The following is a 20,462-nucleotide window of genomic DNA, read 5'->3' as shown; positions in this document are numbered from 1 at the left end:
GAGATGCCACCAGTGTTGCTGTCCTGGCTTGTTTCAGGGCAGCTTTTGTGGCCACCAAGTTCTCATGGTCAGTGTCATAGGTTTGATCTTGGGGTTGGCCAGTTGGCCTTGCTTAAGTATGTAGCCCCAGGTTGCCCTTTTAGTCATGGCCAGGTGACCCGCCTCCCAAAACAAGGTCCTGGGGAAAGGGTATGAGTGAGTCATAGTTATGTCTCATAGCTAACGTTTAAGTTAAAGATGATGGGAACTGAGGACCCAAGTTAGGAGGCTGTGTTACAGGTCTTTGGGGAGAGTGATAATTCAAAAGACCCCTTTCCCATCCAGCTTTGAGTTTCCAACTTATTAAAACCTACATTCAGCCAGAGTGAGGGAGAAGGAAAACAAAAGGTAAACCTCGGCCAGGCACAATGGTTTATGCCTGTAATTCCAGCCCTTTGGGAGGCCGAGGCAGGAGGATCGCTTGAGCCCAGGAGTTCGAGACCAGCCTGGGCAACATGGTGAGACCCTGTCTCTACCAAAAAATAAAAAAAAATTAGCCAGGAATGGTGACACACGCCTGTAGTCCCAGCTACTCAGGAGGCTGAGGCTGGAGGATTGACTGAGCCTGGGAGGTCGAGGCTGCAGTGAGCCATGATCACGCTACTGCACTCCAGCCTGGGTGACAGGAGTGAGACCCTGTGTCAAAAAAATAAAAATAAAAATAAACCTTGATTGAAAACTGCCTAGCAGTCATCTGAATTCTGATTCAGAAGTACATGTAGGACACTGTCATGGTACTTTTCCATTGTGTTGTTTCATTTAATGTGTTTATGAATTTAGGCAGCCACCATGCACATCGGTCAAGCCCCAATTGCCTTTCGTGTGTGTGTGTGTGTTTGTGTGTTTAGGGCACTTTCTAGAGCCTGCTTTGTTAATTAACTGTACTATGTGCTTTATATTTGCTGTGAGTTAATTACCGATGATAGTGTTCCCTTGCCAGTCACAAGTTCTCTCACCCCTTTCCCCCATTGAATTCCTCATATTTCATCTCATCCATAGGCTCAAGTTGTTTGTCTTTGACTGGCAAGACTCCTCAATAATCGTGTATCAGTGATCTCTGACACAGTGCTAACTTTTATCACTGATTACGGAGAGACATTGTATAAATCATCAGGACAGTTTGTTTTGCGTATTATGATTTAAGAGCACCTCTTAACCAACATCAAATTAATATATCAGAGTGCCAACCTTCGGTACTTTTCTTTTGCTTTTCATTGAAATCCACTTTCTTTTCTATGGTCTACTGGGCCTCGTATGGTCTGGCTTTGCCTACCTTTTCAGCCTCATCGGGGTCATCTTCCCACTCGGCCACTGCCTTCTGCCATATTGAGTTCTCACCTGTCCCAGCACTGTCTCTGCGTCTGGGCACTTGCAATTCTCACTGCTGGGAATGCCCCTTTTTTTCTTTTTGGCTCCTTGCTTGGCCGGCCCTTTCTCTTCTTTCAGGTACCACTCTGAGCAGCCCTCCAGGGCCATCTTGTCTCAAGGGCCAGCCTCCATCTTGAGTTTCCTTTCTCCATTCCCATCACATCACCACATTTATTTCCTTTGCAGTCCTTATATCACAGCCTGTAAATATTTTGTTAACTCATTGATGTACTTGGTATTTGATGTCTCTCCCACCAGAATTTTAGCTCCATGAGGGCAGGGGCCTTGTCTGTCTTATCCCTACCATATCCCCAGCTCTTAACTCAATTCTAGATGCATAGTAAATGCTCAACAGATATTTGTTGAATGAATAGTTGCTTTGTATAATTAACACGGTGAATTACTTTTAAGTAGTTTGTGACTGCAAGCTGATAGAGCCAGTCCCATGTTTTATGTGGCTGGCCCCCTCCCCATCTGCATCCATCACTGCTCTGGCACTTTGGGAGCATTTCAGACCCCAGGGCACTATTTCTCTCTCTTGGCCAGCCCCTGGCTGGTGTCTGGGATAACCCTCTGTTTTAAGCATCATTTTTGTTCTCAAAATGAAAACCACCTGTCTTCAAAGTGATTTGCTTAAAATAAATGCTTTATTTCTTTACTGAGACCTTCTTCCCTTTCTGCCTTTCTCCACCTCCTGCCAAGAATAATGTGAAAAACCCCATTATCTTGGAAAGTGGTTTTCCCTCTGGTTGGAATCCAAAGCCAGATGACTTACCACCAAATGTGCTGGGGTAATAGCTTTCCCCTGCCCTGCTGCTCTCAGATGTTAGTGAGGTCTCGACCTTGGCACTTCCTTTCTTTGTATATTTCCTTGAAACTTCCTTCCTACAGGTAAAGAAGCTAGCCCAAGGCACCACCTAAATGGCAGTGGGGGTAGGGACCATGTCTAAGTAGCACTCTGTGGCAGACTGTTTGCCAGCTCACTGACACCTTACACCAATTCCAGGGAGTTGACAGTTTTTACCACCATTTTAGAGATAGCAAAATGGAGGCTCACTGAGGTTAGGTGACTTGTTCCTAAGCACATAGGTTGCAACCAGCCAAGATCAGAAACCAGGCTTGTCTGACTCCCAAATTCATCTTTTATTTGTTGATGTACTCAGTGTCTCCCAGGGCTTTATCAACCAAGTTCTGCAGTTAAAAAAATATCTGGCAACCTGGTCTACGGTACACATCCATGTAACTGAAGTAAGTTTCCTGAAACAGTAGCTGCCTTCACTGTGTGTGATGCCCTCTTGTATGCTCCATTCCATTCAACAGATGCTTGTCAGGACCTTCTAAACTGATTACGTGGCCCATCGACTGGTGGCAGTCCATTTGAAAACAGTTTGAGGGACATTAGTGTAGGTGAGGTGTAAACTATGCTTAGTTTATATAGAGGTTTACATGGTGTAAGCTATTAAAAAGAATTTTTATGGCAATATAATAGACATACATAAAATGCGCATGAGGGTACGGCTGTTGAATTTTTACAAACTAAACACATCTGCATAATTAGCACGAGATCAAAACACACACCATTGATTTAAGCTTCTTTGAATCAAGACAGAGGCATGGAGTACAACAGAAACTGATAGCCCCTCAGTTTGTTGTGAATTACGCACAAACAGCTTACTCCATAGGCAGACTCTTTTTGGAGGTCCATAGCTTGCCTTTCCAGTGATGGGGTCTGGCTGGTATTTGTTTGAGATCTAAGAATTGCCGAAGGAGTGGAATATGGCCTCTGTAATGGCCTCAGAAATAAGCACAAAAGGAGGGCTGACTGAGAATGTGCCTCGTAAAATGTGAACATGGAGGAGGAGGAGGAGGAGGAAAGGGCAAGGCCCCGTAGTTGAGTACAGAAACATTAGAGTGTGAGAATTTGTGGTCATAGTAATTGAGACCAATTTTACTGAAATGGAGGGCGGCAAAAGGAGGAAGGAAAAGGAATTTGTGATTACAGCACCAAGCCCCTAGAGGTTAAAGAACGTCTCTATAAAATAAGGAATATCTACCTCTCATGGTGAGTGTTGACTTTTAGAGAAAATTGTTCTAGTATACTGAACTGTAATGCTTAATTCTTGGCAAAAGATACAGATGCATCTCCATGCAAAAGCAAGCTAAAGCAACTTTGCTTTCATAATGTATGGGTTCTGTAAAGCTGTCTTGGTGGACATGCCATATGTAATTCATCATAATGGGGTGTGCATAGAAATGAAAGGGAGCGAATATCGTAACATGCCTTGAAGCATTGAGTGCTAAGTTACAAAGGGCATTAATTAATACAACTTTATGGGATTCATTTATAGCTCACTTTTAGTCAAACTGAAATAGCTTTCCTGAATCAGGGACTTTGGGATAATAATAAATCCTTTTGTCTTAGTTGATCAGATAAGCTCTTATTCACTGACTTCCTGTTACTTTCTTGGCACCCAGAGTCATGCCTGGGCACTAAGGACTTGCTGAATGAATGGAAGGAGTAAGGACAAAAAAAATCATAGCTAGCATTTAATGAGTGTGTACTGTGTGCTTTGCCTCTTTTATCTGATTTAGTCATCACTACAAGGCTGTGAGGCAGGCACTGTTATCATTTTCTTCTTTATTTTATTTTATTTATTTTTTGAGATGGAGTCTTGCTCTGTCGCCCAGGCTGGAGTGCGGTGGTGCTATCTCGGCTCACTGCAAGCTCCGCCTCCCGAGTTCATGCCATTCTCCTGCCTCAGCCTCCCGAGATGCTGGGACTCCAGGCGCCTGCCACCACGCCCAGCTAATTCTTTGTATTTTTAGTAGAGACGGGGTTTCACCATGTTAGCCAGGATGGTCTCAATCTCCTGACCTCGTGATCCGCCCGCCTCAGCCTCCCAAAGTGCTGGGATTACAGGCATGAGCCACCATGTCCGGCCTATTTATTTATCTATTTATTGAGACGGGATCTCACTCTCACCCAGGCTGGAGTGCAATGGTGCAATCACAGCTCACTGCAGCCTCGACCTCCTGGGCTCAAGTGAGCCTCCCACCTCTCAGCCTCCTAAGTAGCTGGGACTATAGTTGCACACCACCATGCCTGGCTGATTTTTTTTTTTTTTTTTTTTTTGTAGAGACAGGGTTTCATCATGTTGCCCAGGCTGGTCTTGAACTCCTGGGCTCAGTGATCTGCCTGCCTGGGCCTCCCAAAGTGTTGGGATTATAGGTGTGAGCCACGATGCCCAGCATTATCCCTTCTTTTAGAGCCACCTTATATCCTCTACTTGCCTGGGGACGGTTCTGGTGTATGCCTGTTGTCCTCGCATTAACATTGACATCACCTGCTTTCATTCTCAGATGTCCTGGTCAGATGATAAACCATTTCACTCTGAAATGTTCTGGTTTGGATAGACAGATGAGGAAACTGAGACACAGAGAAGCCACATCACTTTCCATGGTCACCAAGCTAGTAAGATGTAAAGGTGGGATTCTTTCCTGGGAGTCTGATTCCAGGTCGTGTTGTCTGATCACTAAGTTCTGGTGCTTCACAGTTTAAGCCAAGGGAGAGATAATATAGGAAAACCACTCTTTATGTTTTTCAGCTTCAGTATTTAGTAAAAATCACTGCCAAGTTAGCATCTGAAGTAGGTTAATGTGACTCAGGGCAGTGGGAATGTGCTAGGTAAAGACTCATTGAAACCCTAAGTGTGTGTTCATTAGTAAACCTGGCCAACTAGTACCCTAGAATGATAATAGCATTCACATGTGCATGGTGCTTTATAGTTTACAAAACCTCTTCTCCCATATTATTATGTTGAAGCTTCTTGTGCACTCAGAGGTGGGAGGTGGATGGCCAGTGGTGGGATTTCCAGTTTATAGAGGAGGATGGGGTAATCAGCAGGGTGGTACAGTTGCCTGCCTGAGGCTTCACGGCTAGAAAAGAGGCAGATCCAGGATTCAACCCAGGTATTCTGCCTCAGCGATCAGTGCATTCCCACTTTAGCACGGGTGCCTCTTAGCCAGATTATATATATATATATATATATATATATATATATATATATATATATTTTTTTTTTTTTTTTTTTTTTTTTTTTTCTTGAGACAATGTCTTGCTTGCTCTGTCACCTAGGCCAGAGTGCAGTGGTGTGATCACAACTCACTGTAGCCTCAACCTCCCAGGCTCAAACAATCCTCCCACCTCAGCCTCCCAAATAGCTGGGATTACAGGTGTGCAACCACCATGCCTGACTAATTTTAAAATTTTTTTAAGAGATGGGGTCCCACTATATTGCTCAGGCTGGTCTGGAATTCCTGGGCTAAAGTAATCCTCCCACCTCGGCCTCCCAAAGTGCTGAGATTACAGGTGTGAGCCACCCATGCCTGGCCCAGATGCTCTTATATAGCCATTTGAGGGTGCTGTTTATGAAGGGTTAGGGAGTCACTTGAAGACTCATTTACCCAGAGTTTCTCAGCCTTGGCACTGTTGATATTTTGAGCCAGTTAAGCCTGTTGTGGGGGCTGTCCTGTGTGTTGTAGGATGTTTAGGAGCATCTCTGGGGTCTACTCGCTAGATGCCAATAGCACAATCGCCCGTCCCGCCCCTGCCCCCACCCCCCGCCCCCGCCAGATCCCTCCAAGTTGTGACAACAAAGGAAAGTGTCTCCAGACATTACCAAATGTCCCTTGCGGGGGCACAATTGCCTCTGGTTAGGAACCACTGGCCTAACATAATAGCCACATTTAAAAGAGGGAAAGACGACCTTGAAAATGTTAGACCTGTCTTCTTCCCCTTTCTCTAGTTTCTAAAGCATCAGAAAAACTGTTGAAAGACCTGCAAAGGGGCAAAATAGAGAACAAGCAACATGTTTCATGTTGAATTCTCTTCTGTGGAAGAGCATTGTGTCTGCCAAAGGATAAGATAGCCAACATTTTTTTAAGTTAAAAATCACACAATTAAAAATGTTTTGATAGAAAAGTTAGAATAGAGATCGGCCAAAATATACATATGCAGAATCTCCTGTAATCCTACTGCCGAGATAACCGTGGTTCATATTTTGGTCTATTTCCTTCTAACCTTTTCCAACATGCATATACAAGTATATATTAAAAAAATAATTTTCCAAATAGAGCCATGCCAAAAGCTGTTATAAACAGCTTTTTAATTTAAATGTGCCACAAATATCTTTCCATATCTATGATACAGAGTTACTAAGGTTTGTAGTATTTTGTTGTATGGCTAGCATATAGTTTATTCACTTAGTCTCCTGTTGTGTACGTTTGGTTTGCTTCTAATTTTGTTTTTGCTGTTAACATGCAAAACCGTGGTGAGTATCCATGTGCATACTTACGCCCTTTCCAGCTTATTTTTTTTCCTTCTAGAAGTTACCATCGCTGTAATTTTTAGTATCCATTGAGTAAGATATTGAATTCATAGTGTTCTGGATTGTATTTTAATTATGTCACATACCTTTACCACTCAAAATTACGGAAATGTATTGATTAAAAATGTGTTTATGTGCTAGGCTTGCAGAATGGGGTGTGGAAAGTTCTTTGGTTTTCTGATTGAACGATGACTAATAAGAAACCATTTGGGTTTCGTGCCTTGTTCATGAAGCCCAGTCTTAACTGTGTCAGGCTACTTCCTGAGTAGGAATCAGCCCAGTGAAGGTTGCTTAACCGTCCTTTAAGATTCTGTTCACTACTGAAAGAAATTCAAGGCTATATGCTCGTGAATTCTCATTGCTCATGGATTTTTCTTCTATGTGTTTTAAATTATAAACTCATGGAAAAGACATTCAGATGGTAGAGAAGAGCATAAAGTTTCCTACTTTACTCCCCTCCCTCTTGGTTTTTTTTTTTTTTCATTCTCTAGGGTTTTTGTATGCTTGTACAAATATTGAAATACAAAAAAATTTAAAACCCACAAATTGGGCAACAGAATGCAATGTATGAGCCAGGTAGCTTTTTTCTACTTAATGCATCTTTCTATATCAGCACCTTATTCTGTTTAATTGGTGCCCTATTTGGGGTTGTTTTCAGCTTCTCCTGCAACAAGTCACCTTCTATTATGAGTCTATCCATAGGATACATACTTAGCAGTGGAGTTGTTGGGTTAAGAGTTTATGTCCTTATGGTTTTGATAGATATTGCTAAATTGCCCTTCTACCAGCAGTATGTAGCTTGACTTGTTTCTATCATGCATTTTTTTCATGCCTGGCATAAATTATTGATTAATAAGCTGGGAACACAAAGGTAGAATCTCATCTATAGGAAGGAGCATAGTTGGTTAGGAGACCACGTCTTCCCTAATGACCATTATGAGGATTGGTTTTCAGCCTTGAGCATACTCAGGGAGATGTGTATTTACTGGTTTTCTCCTGGGCTTGGCCTGAAACTGGCTTTTACTTTTTTCGACCACAGAGTTAGAATATGCATATAAAGTTGGGAAACAATACCCAGATAGACAACTTTCTGGGAGTATTCGATGACATGCCTCAATTAGAATTGAGGTGGTTAGAAATGGACCCTTATTACTAAAGAGGTTGTGACATGTAAATATCAGTGGGTCTCTGAAATAGAAGCATAGGTCATTTGGCATTTGGTACACTGTATCAAACGGAACATAATATAATAAATGTAAATGTAACATGTTATAATCATGTTACAGTCATTACTACCCCTCTTATCTCTTCCATGAAGTCTTTTCTGATGTTTCTTCATTCCCCATCTTCTCCCACTCCATGATGACTTTTTTTCACACTGTCCTTAAAAAAAATATAGCTGGTACTGCATTTAGGGCTTTAAATTGTTTTATTATCTTGGATCAGATATGTATCCCTAATCAAATTTTAACCAACACTTGGTTTCTGGTCCTCTTCACTCTGGCTGGGTGTTTGGAATGTAAGTATTTTGATTGGTTGTCCACTCTAGAATTCTTCTGATTTCATGGGGTCCCTGTGCTTGGTAAAGGAGGGCTCTCTCCTGGACAACTCCCCCTTGTAGGCCCCCAGAACGGTGCTCATAAAGGACTCTGTCATCTCAGTCTTCAGAGCACTGCTTTCCTGCCTAGGGAAGGGCACAGCAGGGTGCCATCTTTTATATGATTTGGTATCTGAAGGAGCAGAGGATGGCAGATGTTTGAAGATGATTCTGTGAACCCTGGTGGGTACGGCAGCTGCCAGAGCCCGGGTAACCATGTGAAGGGCTCATATTTTCTGAAAAGTCAGGGCTTTCTGATGGGCACTTTTTAGGGTATTCTTGGCCAGGATTTTTTTTTTGAGTCGGCCTGAAGTGTCCTGGAAGGTGGAAGCTAAAATCCATGTAGGTTTGGCCTCAGGCTGGGCCTCTTAGAGGAGGTGGGGCAGCTTTCATTTCCTTTCTCCTTGAGCCCCGAGGGCTGACACTGTGCCCTGGGGACTCTCCCTGGCCTTTCCCAGGAGATGACCTCGAGAGAGTCTTAAAAAGGGAACAAACCAAAAAGCTGTTATTTATTTTTCTTATTGTTCAGATAATATATTTTCCTTTATAGCAAATGAAGAGGGCTTTTAGGGGGCAGGCAGTGTGATCTGAGGAAAATGGCCTCTGGGGTCAAATAGTTCTGGGTTGGAATGTGGGCTCTGTGGCTTTTTCCCTAAGGGGCTATTATGGGCCAAATTTTGTCCCTAACCCCCCTGTACCTCATAATGTGACTGTATTTGGAGACAGGTCCTTTAAAGAGGTGATTAAGTTAAAATGAGGCCATTAGGGTAGGCCTTAATCCAATCTGACTGGTGTCCTCATAAGAAGAGGAGATTAGGGCTCACCGAGAGATACCAGGGACGCAGTCGCACAGAGGAAAGACCATGTGAGGACACAGCAAGCAGGTGGCCATCTGCAAGCCAAGGAGAGGGGCCCCAGGAGAAACCCAATGTACCTTGATTCCAGCCTCCAGACCTGTGAGGTAATGAATTTCTATTATTTAAGCCCCCCTAGTCTGTGGTATTTTGTTATGGCAACCTAGGCTGACTAAGATGGGGGCTTTTAGCAAGTCAAGTCCCCTGATTTTGCTTTCCTAAAGAGGGACCACAACACCCTGAGTTGACAAGAAGAGTGGACACAGTGCCTGGCTTCTAGGAGGTACTTTCAAATGGCAGTGGTGGTGGTCACCATAATCATTTAATAATATGATAATAGAAATCACCACCCCCTTCCCTCACCCAAGTTTTCTGACCCCGTCTGGTTTGAGGTTTTTCTTTTTCTTTCTTTCTTTATTTTTATTTTTATATATTTTTTTGAGATGGAGCCTTGCTGTATCACCCAGGCTAGAGTGCAGTGGCGCAATCTCAGCTCACCACAACCTCCGCCTCTCAGGTTCAAGCAATTCTCCTGCCTCAGCCTCCTGAGTAGCTGGGATTACAGGCATGCGCCACCATGCCCGGCTAATTTTTGTACTTTTAGTAGAGACCTGATTTTGCCATGTTGGCCAGGATGGCCTCAAACTCCTGACCTCGTGATCCGCCCGCCTAGGCCTCCCAAAGTGCTGGGATTACAGGCGTGAGCCACCGTGCCTGGCCTCTTTTTATTTTTTTATTTTTTTAACTTTCCTTTTAAGTCCTTTTCAAAGAGGGTTGCAAAGAACTCATGTGATCAGAGATTGGTACTTTATAGGTGAGTGAAGTATTTTCTTTTGAGTAGCCCTTTTCATCCTTTTCATCTGTTAACATATTGGAGGTCCAGGTAAAATTGTATTTAGGACAAGGATTCTGCTGCCAAAATAGATTCAAAGTGACTTTCAGTGTGGTGTGAATATTTACTGTACCTGACACCCATTGTATGAGTTTGCTTGTGCTGCTGTGACAAAGTACCACATGCTGTGAGTGGCTTAACCAGTGGAAATTTATTGTCTGGCAGTTCTGGAGGCTGGAATTCAGAGATCAAGGTGTGGGCAGGGTTGGTTCCTTCTGAGGGTCGTGAGGGAGAATCTGCTCCTCCCCTTGCTTCTGGTGGTTTGCTGGCGATCTTTGGGTTGTAGACACATCACCCCAGTCTCTGTCTTCATCTTCACATGGTATTCTCCCTGTGTGCATATCTCTGCATCCAAAGTTCTTCATTTTTGTGTTTTTTTTTTTTTTTTTTTTTTTTTTGGAGATAGAATCTTGCTCTGTTGCTCAGGCTGGAGTGCACTGGCACGATTATGGCTCACTGCAGCCTCCATCTTCTGGGCTCGAGTGATCCTCCCACCTTGGCCTCCCAAAGCGCTGAGATTACAGGCGTGAGCCACAGCTCCCATCCCAAAGTTCTCCTTTTTATAAGGATACCACTCATATTGGATTAGCGCCACTCAAATGACCTAATTTTAACTTGATCATCTGCAAAGACCCTATGTCTAAATAACGTCATATTCATGGATACTGGGGATAAGGACTTCCATATCTTTTGGGGAGATACAATTCAACTCATAACACCAATTATATTGGAACCCTATTTGCCATCTTTGCACCTCTGCCTGCGTCTGGCAGCTTCTCAGGAGAAGTCCCTCTGCCTGGTCTGCCATTCTTGTTTGCCATGCAGATTTCAGCGAAGTCACCTGCTGGAGAGGCCTTCCCTGGCCACCCTCAATATAGAGTGATTGAATGAATGAAATAGATTGCAGAGTAAAATTAAAATGTGATTGAGAATTATGCTGAGCATAATTTACCCTTAAAAGTGTGAGAGAACTCCTCTCCACCCCACATCAATGTTACTTGTAACTTTTTTGTATATGTTGGCTGTGTCCCCACCACAGATGCTATTTAAATATCATTTTGTGCCTGTGAATTGAGATGTCGGGCACCTTCTGAATGTCATGATGTTTCCTATTCTGTGTGCAGAGCATGCCAAGAGGATTCAATTTGTTGAATTTGGATCTTTTTTTGCAATGAGTCACTATTTGATTATGATTTTACAACAATTCACAGAATCAAACTGGCTAGACCCCTTCTCTGAAGGACATCTTGGGTCCAGAAAACCTGTGAATCATGAATAAAGGAAACATTTACTAATGCTAGTTAATTATCAGTGTTTGTTAAATATGTTCTCCTTGCTGAAACTGCTAGGGGCTGTGCAGAATACAGAAATAGAATAGGCAATAGCTGTGGCCTCCAGGAACACACAATTCACATCAAACAGCCAAAAAATAGATAATACATGCAAAGTGGTGTGAGAATGTGTAGTACAGAAATTAAGAAGAAGTGCTTGTTGTGGACCAGAAAGATCAAGGCAGGCTTTGCTGAGGAACTTAGTTAGGCTTGGGCTGTGCCTTAAAGAGTTAGAGATCCCAGGAGAGGAGGGAGAATACCAGCTCAAGACAATATTAACATAATATCATTAAGCTGTATAATAGTCACAGTATATATTGAACTACCAGGTTTTAATAAAAATTTTCTTCACAAGATAGATATGAAATGATTTGTAACAGAAAAATATTGTATACATCCTAAATGTCCATCAACTTGGGATATATAAGTTATAGTACATCCATATAGTAGAATACTCTACAGTCAGAAAAAAGAATGAGGATGCTTTTTACCACTGTGGACCTTCCAAATATATTATTGTTCAGTGAGAAAAGCAAGGTGCAGGACAGTGGGTATGATATGCTAATGTATGATATTTTCTTAAAGAAACTGGAAGTTGCCTAAGAAACTAATAACCTATGTGTGGTAGTGGTAGACTGGGAGAATGGGAGCTAGATTCTGTGTGGGGATGTTTGTGTGTATGTGTGTGATTTGAATGATGTAAATGTATCCTATTCAAAAAGTTAGGTATGAAGACAATAGTATTTGGTCACACTGTTGCTACCCTTAAATTGACTTAGTGCTTTGCCTTGCTGGGACATAATAAACGAAGATAATCAGTGACACCAGATATCTTAGAGATAAACTTTTGCATTTGCTCAGAGAATGAAATTCCCTTGACCAGCTTTCACTTTTGTTGGCCGCCACAAGAAAGGTTTGAAGCGTAGCACTTAATAGCGGGGCTGGTCTAATGAACCCCTTTTTACCCATCGTCTAGCTTCAGCGTTATCATCTGCTGGCCAATGCTGCTTTGTTTGTTCTCTCTCCTCCTCATTCTTCCCTTCTTCCCTGGCCTCGATTATTTTGAAGGCAATGCCATTCTGATGGAATAATTTAGAATTATTACTCTGACCTCCTGAGTCCCACCATGGCCCCAGACATGCAGAGTACATTAGATGCTTAGGTGGGAAAAGCTGTCTTTAATGGAATTTGGCTCATCACATTAAACTCATTTGATTTTACTTAAAAAAATGTAAAAAATTATTGTGTAATACACATAACATAAAATGTACCATCTTAGTCATTTGAAGTGTATGGTTCAAATAGCACTAAGTACATGCACATTGTTGTGCCACTAATCTTCAGAACTGTTTTATCTTGCAAAACTGAAACTCTGCACCCATGACACACCAACTCCCCATTTCCCCTTCCCCCCAGCCCCTGGCAACCACCATTCTGTGTTCTGTGTCTGAATTTGACTCCTCCAAGTAGTTCATGTAAGTGGAATCATATATGATTTGTCTTTTTGTGACTGGCTTATTCTACTTAGCATAATGTCCTCAAGGTTCATCCGTGTGGTAGCATGTGACAGGATTTCCTTCCTTTGTAAGGCTGAATCATATCCTCTTGTATGGATATACCACATTTTGTTTATCCATTCAGTCATTGATAGATACTTGGGCTAACTTTACTTTTTGCCCCCTCTTAGAATATAAGGTTTTATGGCTCATAATAATTTCATGCTGTAGCACATCAGAATGCCTCAGCACACTATAACCCTCCAGTTAAGAGAATAATTCTGAGCAGTTTGAGAATATATGTATTTTTGAGACAGGGTCTCACTCTGTAGCCCAGGTTGGAGTGCAGTGGCGCAATCTTGGCTCACTGCAATCTCTGCCTCTCTGGCTCAAGTGATGCTCCCACCTCAGCCTCCCAAGTAGCTGGGACCACGGGTACGTACCACCATACCTAGCTAATTTTTTTTTTTTTGTATTATTTGTAGAGACCGGGTTTCACCATGTTGCCTAGGTTGGTCTCCAACTCCTGGGCTCAAGCAGTCTGCTCACCTCATCCTCCGAAAGTGCTTGAGAATTCTTATACCAAATACTTTGACTTGAAAAACCAGCAAATTTTCCTTTCTGCTTTTGTGACCAAGGACAGCATTTTCTCTCAAAGCTCTTACATTGAATTTTGTCTCTCACTAGACTAGATTATGAATTTAGAGAGACTGGGGCAGGGGGTGGGGTGATATCTTCATTTGCCCAGTACCTGGCACTGTGCTTGGCACTGGGTGGGTACTGTGTATGTATTTGTTAGAGGAGGAGTGTTACTTTGGGCAAGGCATGTACCTATACCTGTATAATTAGGAAGTTGAACCAGATGAATTCTAAGACCCCTTTTGGTTCTAACATTGTTTGGGTCCATCATTAAACCTGAAAATCCCAGGCTGGGCATGGTGGCTCACACCTGTAATCCCAGCACTTTGGGAGGCCAAGGTGAGCAGATCGCTTGAGGTCAGGAGTTTGAGACCAGCCTGGCCCACATGGTGAAACCCCATCCATCTCTACTAAAAATATAAAAATTAGTCAGGCGTGGTATGCCTGTAATCCCAGCTACTTGGGAGGCTGAGGCAGGAGAATCGCTTGAACCCGGGAGGTGGAGGTTGCAGTGAGCTGAGATCGCGCCACTGCACTGCAGCCTGGGCGACAGAGTGAGACTCTGTCTAAAAAAGTAAAATAAAATAAAATAAAAAATAAATCCGATGATGAAAATTTCAGACTCTCTGGAATACTGGAGATTTGGGGGAGGTAGTGAAATTTTTGGATAGACATATTTTCACTGCCCCTCAAATGATACCCAGAGGTGGTCACCTACAGGTAAACCCATCTCAGGATAGAGTGTTTCTTAAAATAACATTCTGGATTTGGGACTTCCTCTTTGTGCAGTGGGTACCATTCTTTGAATAATAAAAAAGCTACCATCTAAAAAGTGATTTTGTTTAGCTTAATCGTGTACCACATTTCCTAGATATACACGGATAGAAAACAAACCTCCTCTTGACATAATCATCTTTATAATGAATCTCATCGGAAGTCTTAATGGTAATCTTACCATGAGAAGAAGTCAAAGCAATGAGCAACTGAGGAAAATGAAAATTCTGGAATTAGAGAAAAAAATGCTGATAAGAAAGGACAGATGTGATCTGAGTACTGAATCTTGTTGATTTTCTGAACTTTATGCTCGTTTGTACATTTTTATTTTAAGCCTGGTTTCCAAAAGTCTCTTGTTAGCAACCAGATGGTCGTCAAATAATTGATACGGGTTCATTTTAAGCCCATTTGAGGAACATAATGGCCTGAATTTTCCAGTAGAAGAGTTTAGTAATTCTGCTGGTCTTTGAATGCCAGCAGGGTTTTTTGGAAATTGAGTTCCCTAATGTCTTGGAAGTAACTCTTGGAAAATAGGAACCAGTGAATTGATTGCATGATATACTTGGAATAAAAAGTTAAGGATATGGTTTATTTTGGCTAAAACGTCCACCCTTAGAAGTGGTTAAATTTGTAAAATTAGGTGAGGATTTTTGTGTGTGTGTTTAAGTTTTTTTTTTATTTGTTTTCTGAGGCTTGAGTTAATGAATATGAATAGACATTTCGAATACACTAATCTGATATTTCCCATTTTCAGAGATCCGTTCAAACTCTAGGGTCTGTGCACGTTTTTACTTACATCTGGGAGCTAAAAAGTCTGAGCTCAGAAACAGAGTAGAATTATGGTTATAAGAGGTTGGGAAGGGTACAGAGAGAGGAGGGTAGGGAGAGGTTGATTAAGGGATACAGAATTACAGCTAGATGGGAGGAATAAGTTCTAGTATTCTGTGGCATCATAGGCTGACTATAAACAACAGTTTATTGTATATTTTCAAACAGCTAGAAGAGAGGATTTCAAATGTTTCAAGCACGAACAAATGCTCAGTGTTTGAGGTGATGGATATGCTAATTCTGATTTGATCATATACATTGTATATATGTATTGAAATAGCACATGTACCCCATAAATGTGTACAATTATTATGTGTCAATTAAACAAAACACTGGGGTTTGCTATTCTAAAGTCTTACTAAATGCTTTTCAAAGAAAAAAAAACTCCTTAAAGTGTAGTTTGCAACGAGAAAAAGGGTTGTGAGCTGCCTCCAGAGTCAGTGAGACTCAATGGTCATTTCGTTATTGTTTTTGAGACAGGGTCTCGCTCTGTCACCTAGGCTGGAGAGTGCAGTGGCATGATCACAGGTCACTGCAACCTCGACCTCTTGGGCTCAAGTGATTCTCCCACCCCAACCACCTGAGTAGCTGCACAGTGGCTGTGCACGCGCCACCACGCTGGCTGATTTTTGTTGTTTTTTTTTTTTTCTCTTGGTAGACAGGGTTTCGCCATGTTGCCCAGGCTGGTCTTGCACTCTGGGCTCAAGAGATCCTCCCACCTTGTCCTCTCGAAGTGCTGGGATTACAGGCATGAGCCACCGCACCTGACCTGTTATTTGAACTGGAGAAAGGCATCAGCAACTGTTTTGGGGGTGCTAGTGAGCCGCAGGTTGTATTGCTGGAAACAGTGAAAGAGAGAGCTGAGGTCTGTCTGAAAAGCCTCATGAACTGTCAGAGCGGTGACAGAGCAGCTGTGCTATGGAGAGGTACTCCTTTCAAGTGCTCTTTTAGTTGGTATTCTCAGAATGTCACTAGGTGTTTCCAGCAGAATCCCATCTTGCGAAACGTGTCTGTCCTGGGCTCTCTGTTTTGGTGTGTGCGTACAAAGCCTTCCTTTCCTCTCCTCTGCTCACGCCACCATGGCTAGCCAGTCTCTGGCTGTCTTGGGATCTGGGTGGAGCTCCTGGTGGAACCAGCTCCAGAGGCCTCCTTGGTGGACAGATTAGTTTTCCTTGGCTACCACAACAAATGACCACAAACTGGGTGGCTTAAAACAACAGAAATTTATTCTCTCTGATTTCTGGAAGCCAGAAGTCCAGAATCAATGTGCCCTCCAACGGTGTTCTAGGGGAGAAGCCATTTCTTGCCTCTCCCAGCTTCTGGTGGCTCCTGGCTTTCCTTTGCTTCCAGCCGCATCACTCCTCTCTCTGCCTTCCTCTTCACATTGCCTTCTCCTCTGTCCGTCTTCTCCTCTGTGTGTCTCATATGAGGACAACACTTGTCATTGGATTTAGGGACCCCCAGGATAATCCAGAATGATCTCTTCATCTCAGGATCCTTAACTACATCAGCAAGGACCCTTTCCCCAAATAAGATCCTGATTCTGGGAATTAGAATGTTGACATATCTTTTTAGGGGGTTGCCATTCAATTTACCACAGTAGGAGTACCAATTCAGGATGGGGCCTTGAAAAGGAAGCAGAAGAAACAGAAGCCTTCATAATGTGATAGTTTAAAAAATCTGCCTGGTCATTTAAAAAAATCCTTCAGAAAGTAACTTTATTGAGGCACATTTTAAATATCATGTAATTCACTCATTTCAAGAATATAGCTCAATGGTTTTTAGTAAACATACCCAGTTATGCAACCATCATCATAAAATGCTTTAGAACATTTTCATCACCCCAATAACATCCACATCCTTCATGCCCATTTATTGTTAATTCCCATTCCCACTCCCAGCTTCACTGCCTGCTGTCTGCTGTCTCTCTAGATCTGCCTTTTCTGGATGTTTCATATGAGTTTTTTTTTTTTTTTTGGGACCGAGTCCCACTCTGTCACCCAGACTAGAGTACAGTGGTACAATCATGGCTCACTGCAGTCTCGACCTCCTGGGCTCAAGTGATCCTTCCACCTCAGCCTTCTGAGCACCTGGGACCACAGGTGCATGCCACTATGCTTGGCTAATTTTTTGTTGTTGTTGTTTAGACGGGGTTTCACTATGTTGCCTAGGCTGGTCTAGAACTCTTGTACTTAAGCGATCCTCCCACCTTGGCCTCCCAAAGTGCTGAGATTGCAGACATGAGCCACCATGCTTGGCTCATTTACAATCAGAAAACATTTCTGATTGTAAAATATGGAGAAGGACAATCCCATCACCTGGAGCCTGTTAGAAATGCAGAATCTGCAGTTTAGCAAGATCCCCAAGGCATTCTCTATATTAGACTTAGACATACTGGTACATTGTATCTGCTATATTGATCCTTTGTCCACTTAATATATTATGAGCACTTCCCCAAAAGTGTTATATCTCTTCTGAGAACATTTTAAATCTCATTGTAAGAATATACCACAATCTATTTAACTAGCCACTTCATGGCAGACATTGTTTCCCATCTTTTTTTGCCCTTGAAAATAAAGCTGCAATAATTATCTTTGTATAGAAATATTTGTGTATAGTTTTATATCTACTGTATCAGTAATTCCATTTCTAGGAATTGATTATAAGACAATAATTATAGACAGACTGCTAAAATTTAGAAAGTGCATATGTAAATACTGATCAGTGGAGTCAGTCATTTAAAGTGCTGTTTTCCTGGAAACTAGACCTAAAGCCAAGCAGATAATAGGAAGATAATAGGAAATGTGAACCCCCAATACATGATGTTAGCACATCTTGCTAACTCTCACCTCCTTCTCCTCCTCCTCCTTTTTTTTTTTTTTTTTTTTTTTTTGAGACAGGTTCTTGCTGTCTCACCCAGGCTGGAGTGCAGAGGTGTAATCATGGCTCACTGCAGCCTTGACCTCCTGGGGTCAAGCAATCCTCCCACCTCAGCTTCCCAAGTAGCTGGGACTACAGGTGCACACTATCACACCTGGCTAACTTAATTTCTTTTCTTTATAGAGACAGGGTTTTGTCATATTGTCCAGGCTGGTCTCAAACTCCTGGGCTCAAGTGATCTGCCCACCTTGCCCTCCCAAAAGGTTGGGATTACAGGTGTGAGCCACTGTACCCAGCCACCTCCATCTGCTTGAGCATTGGTTTCATTGTTGAACAAAATGAATGAGCAAATAATGAATGAATGAGTGAATGACAATGGCATCAAAAAGTGAAGTGTAGGTTGTTACTGAGCAGCGGTGAAATAGAAAGGAACAAAATGCTGGACCCACATGTAATCACTTTCTTATCTGTTGTAATTTTATCCTTACTCAATTTCCAACCTCCACTAGTCGGTTCTGCCCTTGTAAGCAGCCCAACGTGTCACTCCTGGAAGCCCCTGCTGCTTCAACTATCTGTAGCACACTACTCCTCATAGGTGGAAAGTCAGTCATGGGAGTGACGATACCTTCCTCAGATCACACCGACTGGCCTTTCGATTCCATTTTCCCACTTTCCACAAGGATTGTAGTCTCTCGAGTATTTACTGGCCTTCCTAGTTCTCAGATCCTTGGGAAGTATGTGAAGAGGTCGGGACTTGTGTATTCACTTCGTATCTGCCCGATTGCCAGGCTCCTTAGGTCAAGGAGGAATTGAGTGAGTTCCAAGGAGAGGGTAAGTCTGAATTTTCCCCTTTTTTTCTTTTTCTTTTTTTTGAGATGGAGTCTTGCTCTGTCTCCCAGGCTAGAGTACAGTTGCACAATTTCGGCTCACTGTAACCTCAGCCTCCTGGGTTCAAGCAATTCTCCTGCCTCAGCCTCCCAAGTAGCTGGGATTACAGGCGCCCACCATTGTGTCCAGCTAATTTTTGTATTTTTAGTAGAGACAGGGTTTCACCATCTTGGCCAGGCTGGTCTCGAACTCCTGACCTCGTGATCCACCCGCCTTGGCCTCCCAAAGTGCTGGGATTACAGGCGTGAGCCACCGCACCTGGCCGAATTTTCCCCTTTCATTTTCTGCACTGCTGTGTTCTCTGAGCTTTCCACTGCTATAGTGTTTCCTGAGAAGAAGGAAGTGTTTCCTCCAGCTTTTTTTCCATCCTGGAGGAGTAGGATATGAAGGAATCCCTGCCCCCACATGGGGTGGGATCCAGCCAGCTGCTCCAGAGGATCTCGGCCCCTCCTGTAGCCTCAACCTTTTTTGTTTCTCTAGGTGGTGACTCTCACACCAGAGCATATGTTAGAACCTCCTGGAGGGCTTGCTCAAACACAGACTGCTGGACCCCACCCCTTGCCTTCTAGTTCAATAGTCTGGGCAGGGGCCAGAGAGTCTGCGTTTCTAACAGGTTCTCTGGTGATGCTGCTGGTGTGGAACTCCACTTTGAGAACTACTGCTCTGGCCCACCCCTCATTGCCCCTCTTCCCCTGCAATTGCTTCCAAGTAGGCAGAGTAAGGCGCTGGAGGACTGGTGTGTTTGAGACCCTTGCATCTAGGGAGCCCATCCAGACTTCTAGGGGCAGCGCCTAGCAGTGGTGTGTGGCTGTTCCACCAATGAATGCAGCTTTAGACAGGCCCTTCAGAGTATAAGAAGCAGTGGCTCATTCAAATTCCTTCAAGTAGTGGGGGTGAGAACTAGGAGGTTAAAAACAGAGCCCCAGGTCCTTAGGGCTTCACGGGAACTCATCCAGAAAGCCAGCAGGTATGGGCAGGCTGGGGCCTCAGCCTGCCACATGCCTTTGTGTTTCAGCTGGCCCAAGGCTGTACTGAACATTATAACCTTTCAGCCCTGGCCCTTTCTGTTGACTTCCTCTCCTCTCCTCTTGGTGGGATTTTCCCCTGTATTTAGGGCAGGGCAGTTTCTTCTGGAAGGATCCCTTTGGCTCCGGGCTCTGTGTCTAACCCTCCCACTTGACCCTGTAGCACACAGCCCTGGCCAGTTGCTGGTGGAAGCTGCAGTCCTTAGTGAAATGGGGAGTGGACTGTGGTTCCTCAAATTGCATTGTCATTTGGAGGCTCAAGGGCATACCTTTTTTATCCTCAAAGGCTTAAAGACAACTGATGGCAGCTGGAGAGGGTTAAGGGAGATGGAGGAAATCTTCATTCAAGTTTGTGTTGCTCAGTGATCTTTTAATGTGTCTTTCCAGTCTTGGGGTGGTTGTGTGGTCTTTCAGTACGGATTCAGGTGGCAGGCGGTTGGTGGTTTGGTTTAAATCAGAGGTAT

General features: G+C 43.2%; 1 protein-coding gene across 9 annotated transcripts in view; it reads left to right on the top strand.

Annotated features, from left to right (window-relative positions):
* The window catches only part of SH3KBP1 (SH3 domain containing kinase binding protein 1), a 354,705-nt gene that overhangs the window by 89,133 nt on the left and 245,110 nt on the right, over positions 1–20,462 (top strand). The gene's annotated exons all lie outside the window — the stretch shown is intronic.

The sequence above is a fragment of the Gorilla gorilla genome, chromosome X, assembly GCF_029281585.2.
Source record: "Gorilla gorilla gorilla isolate KB3781 chromosome X, NHGRI_mGorGor1-v2.1_pri, whole genome shotgun sequence".
NCBI lineage: Eukaryota > Metazoa > Chordata > Mammalia > Primates > Hominidae > Gorilla > Gorilla gorilla.
This window is presented reverse-complemented; position numbering and strand designations above follow the sequence as displayed.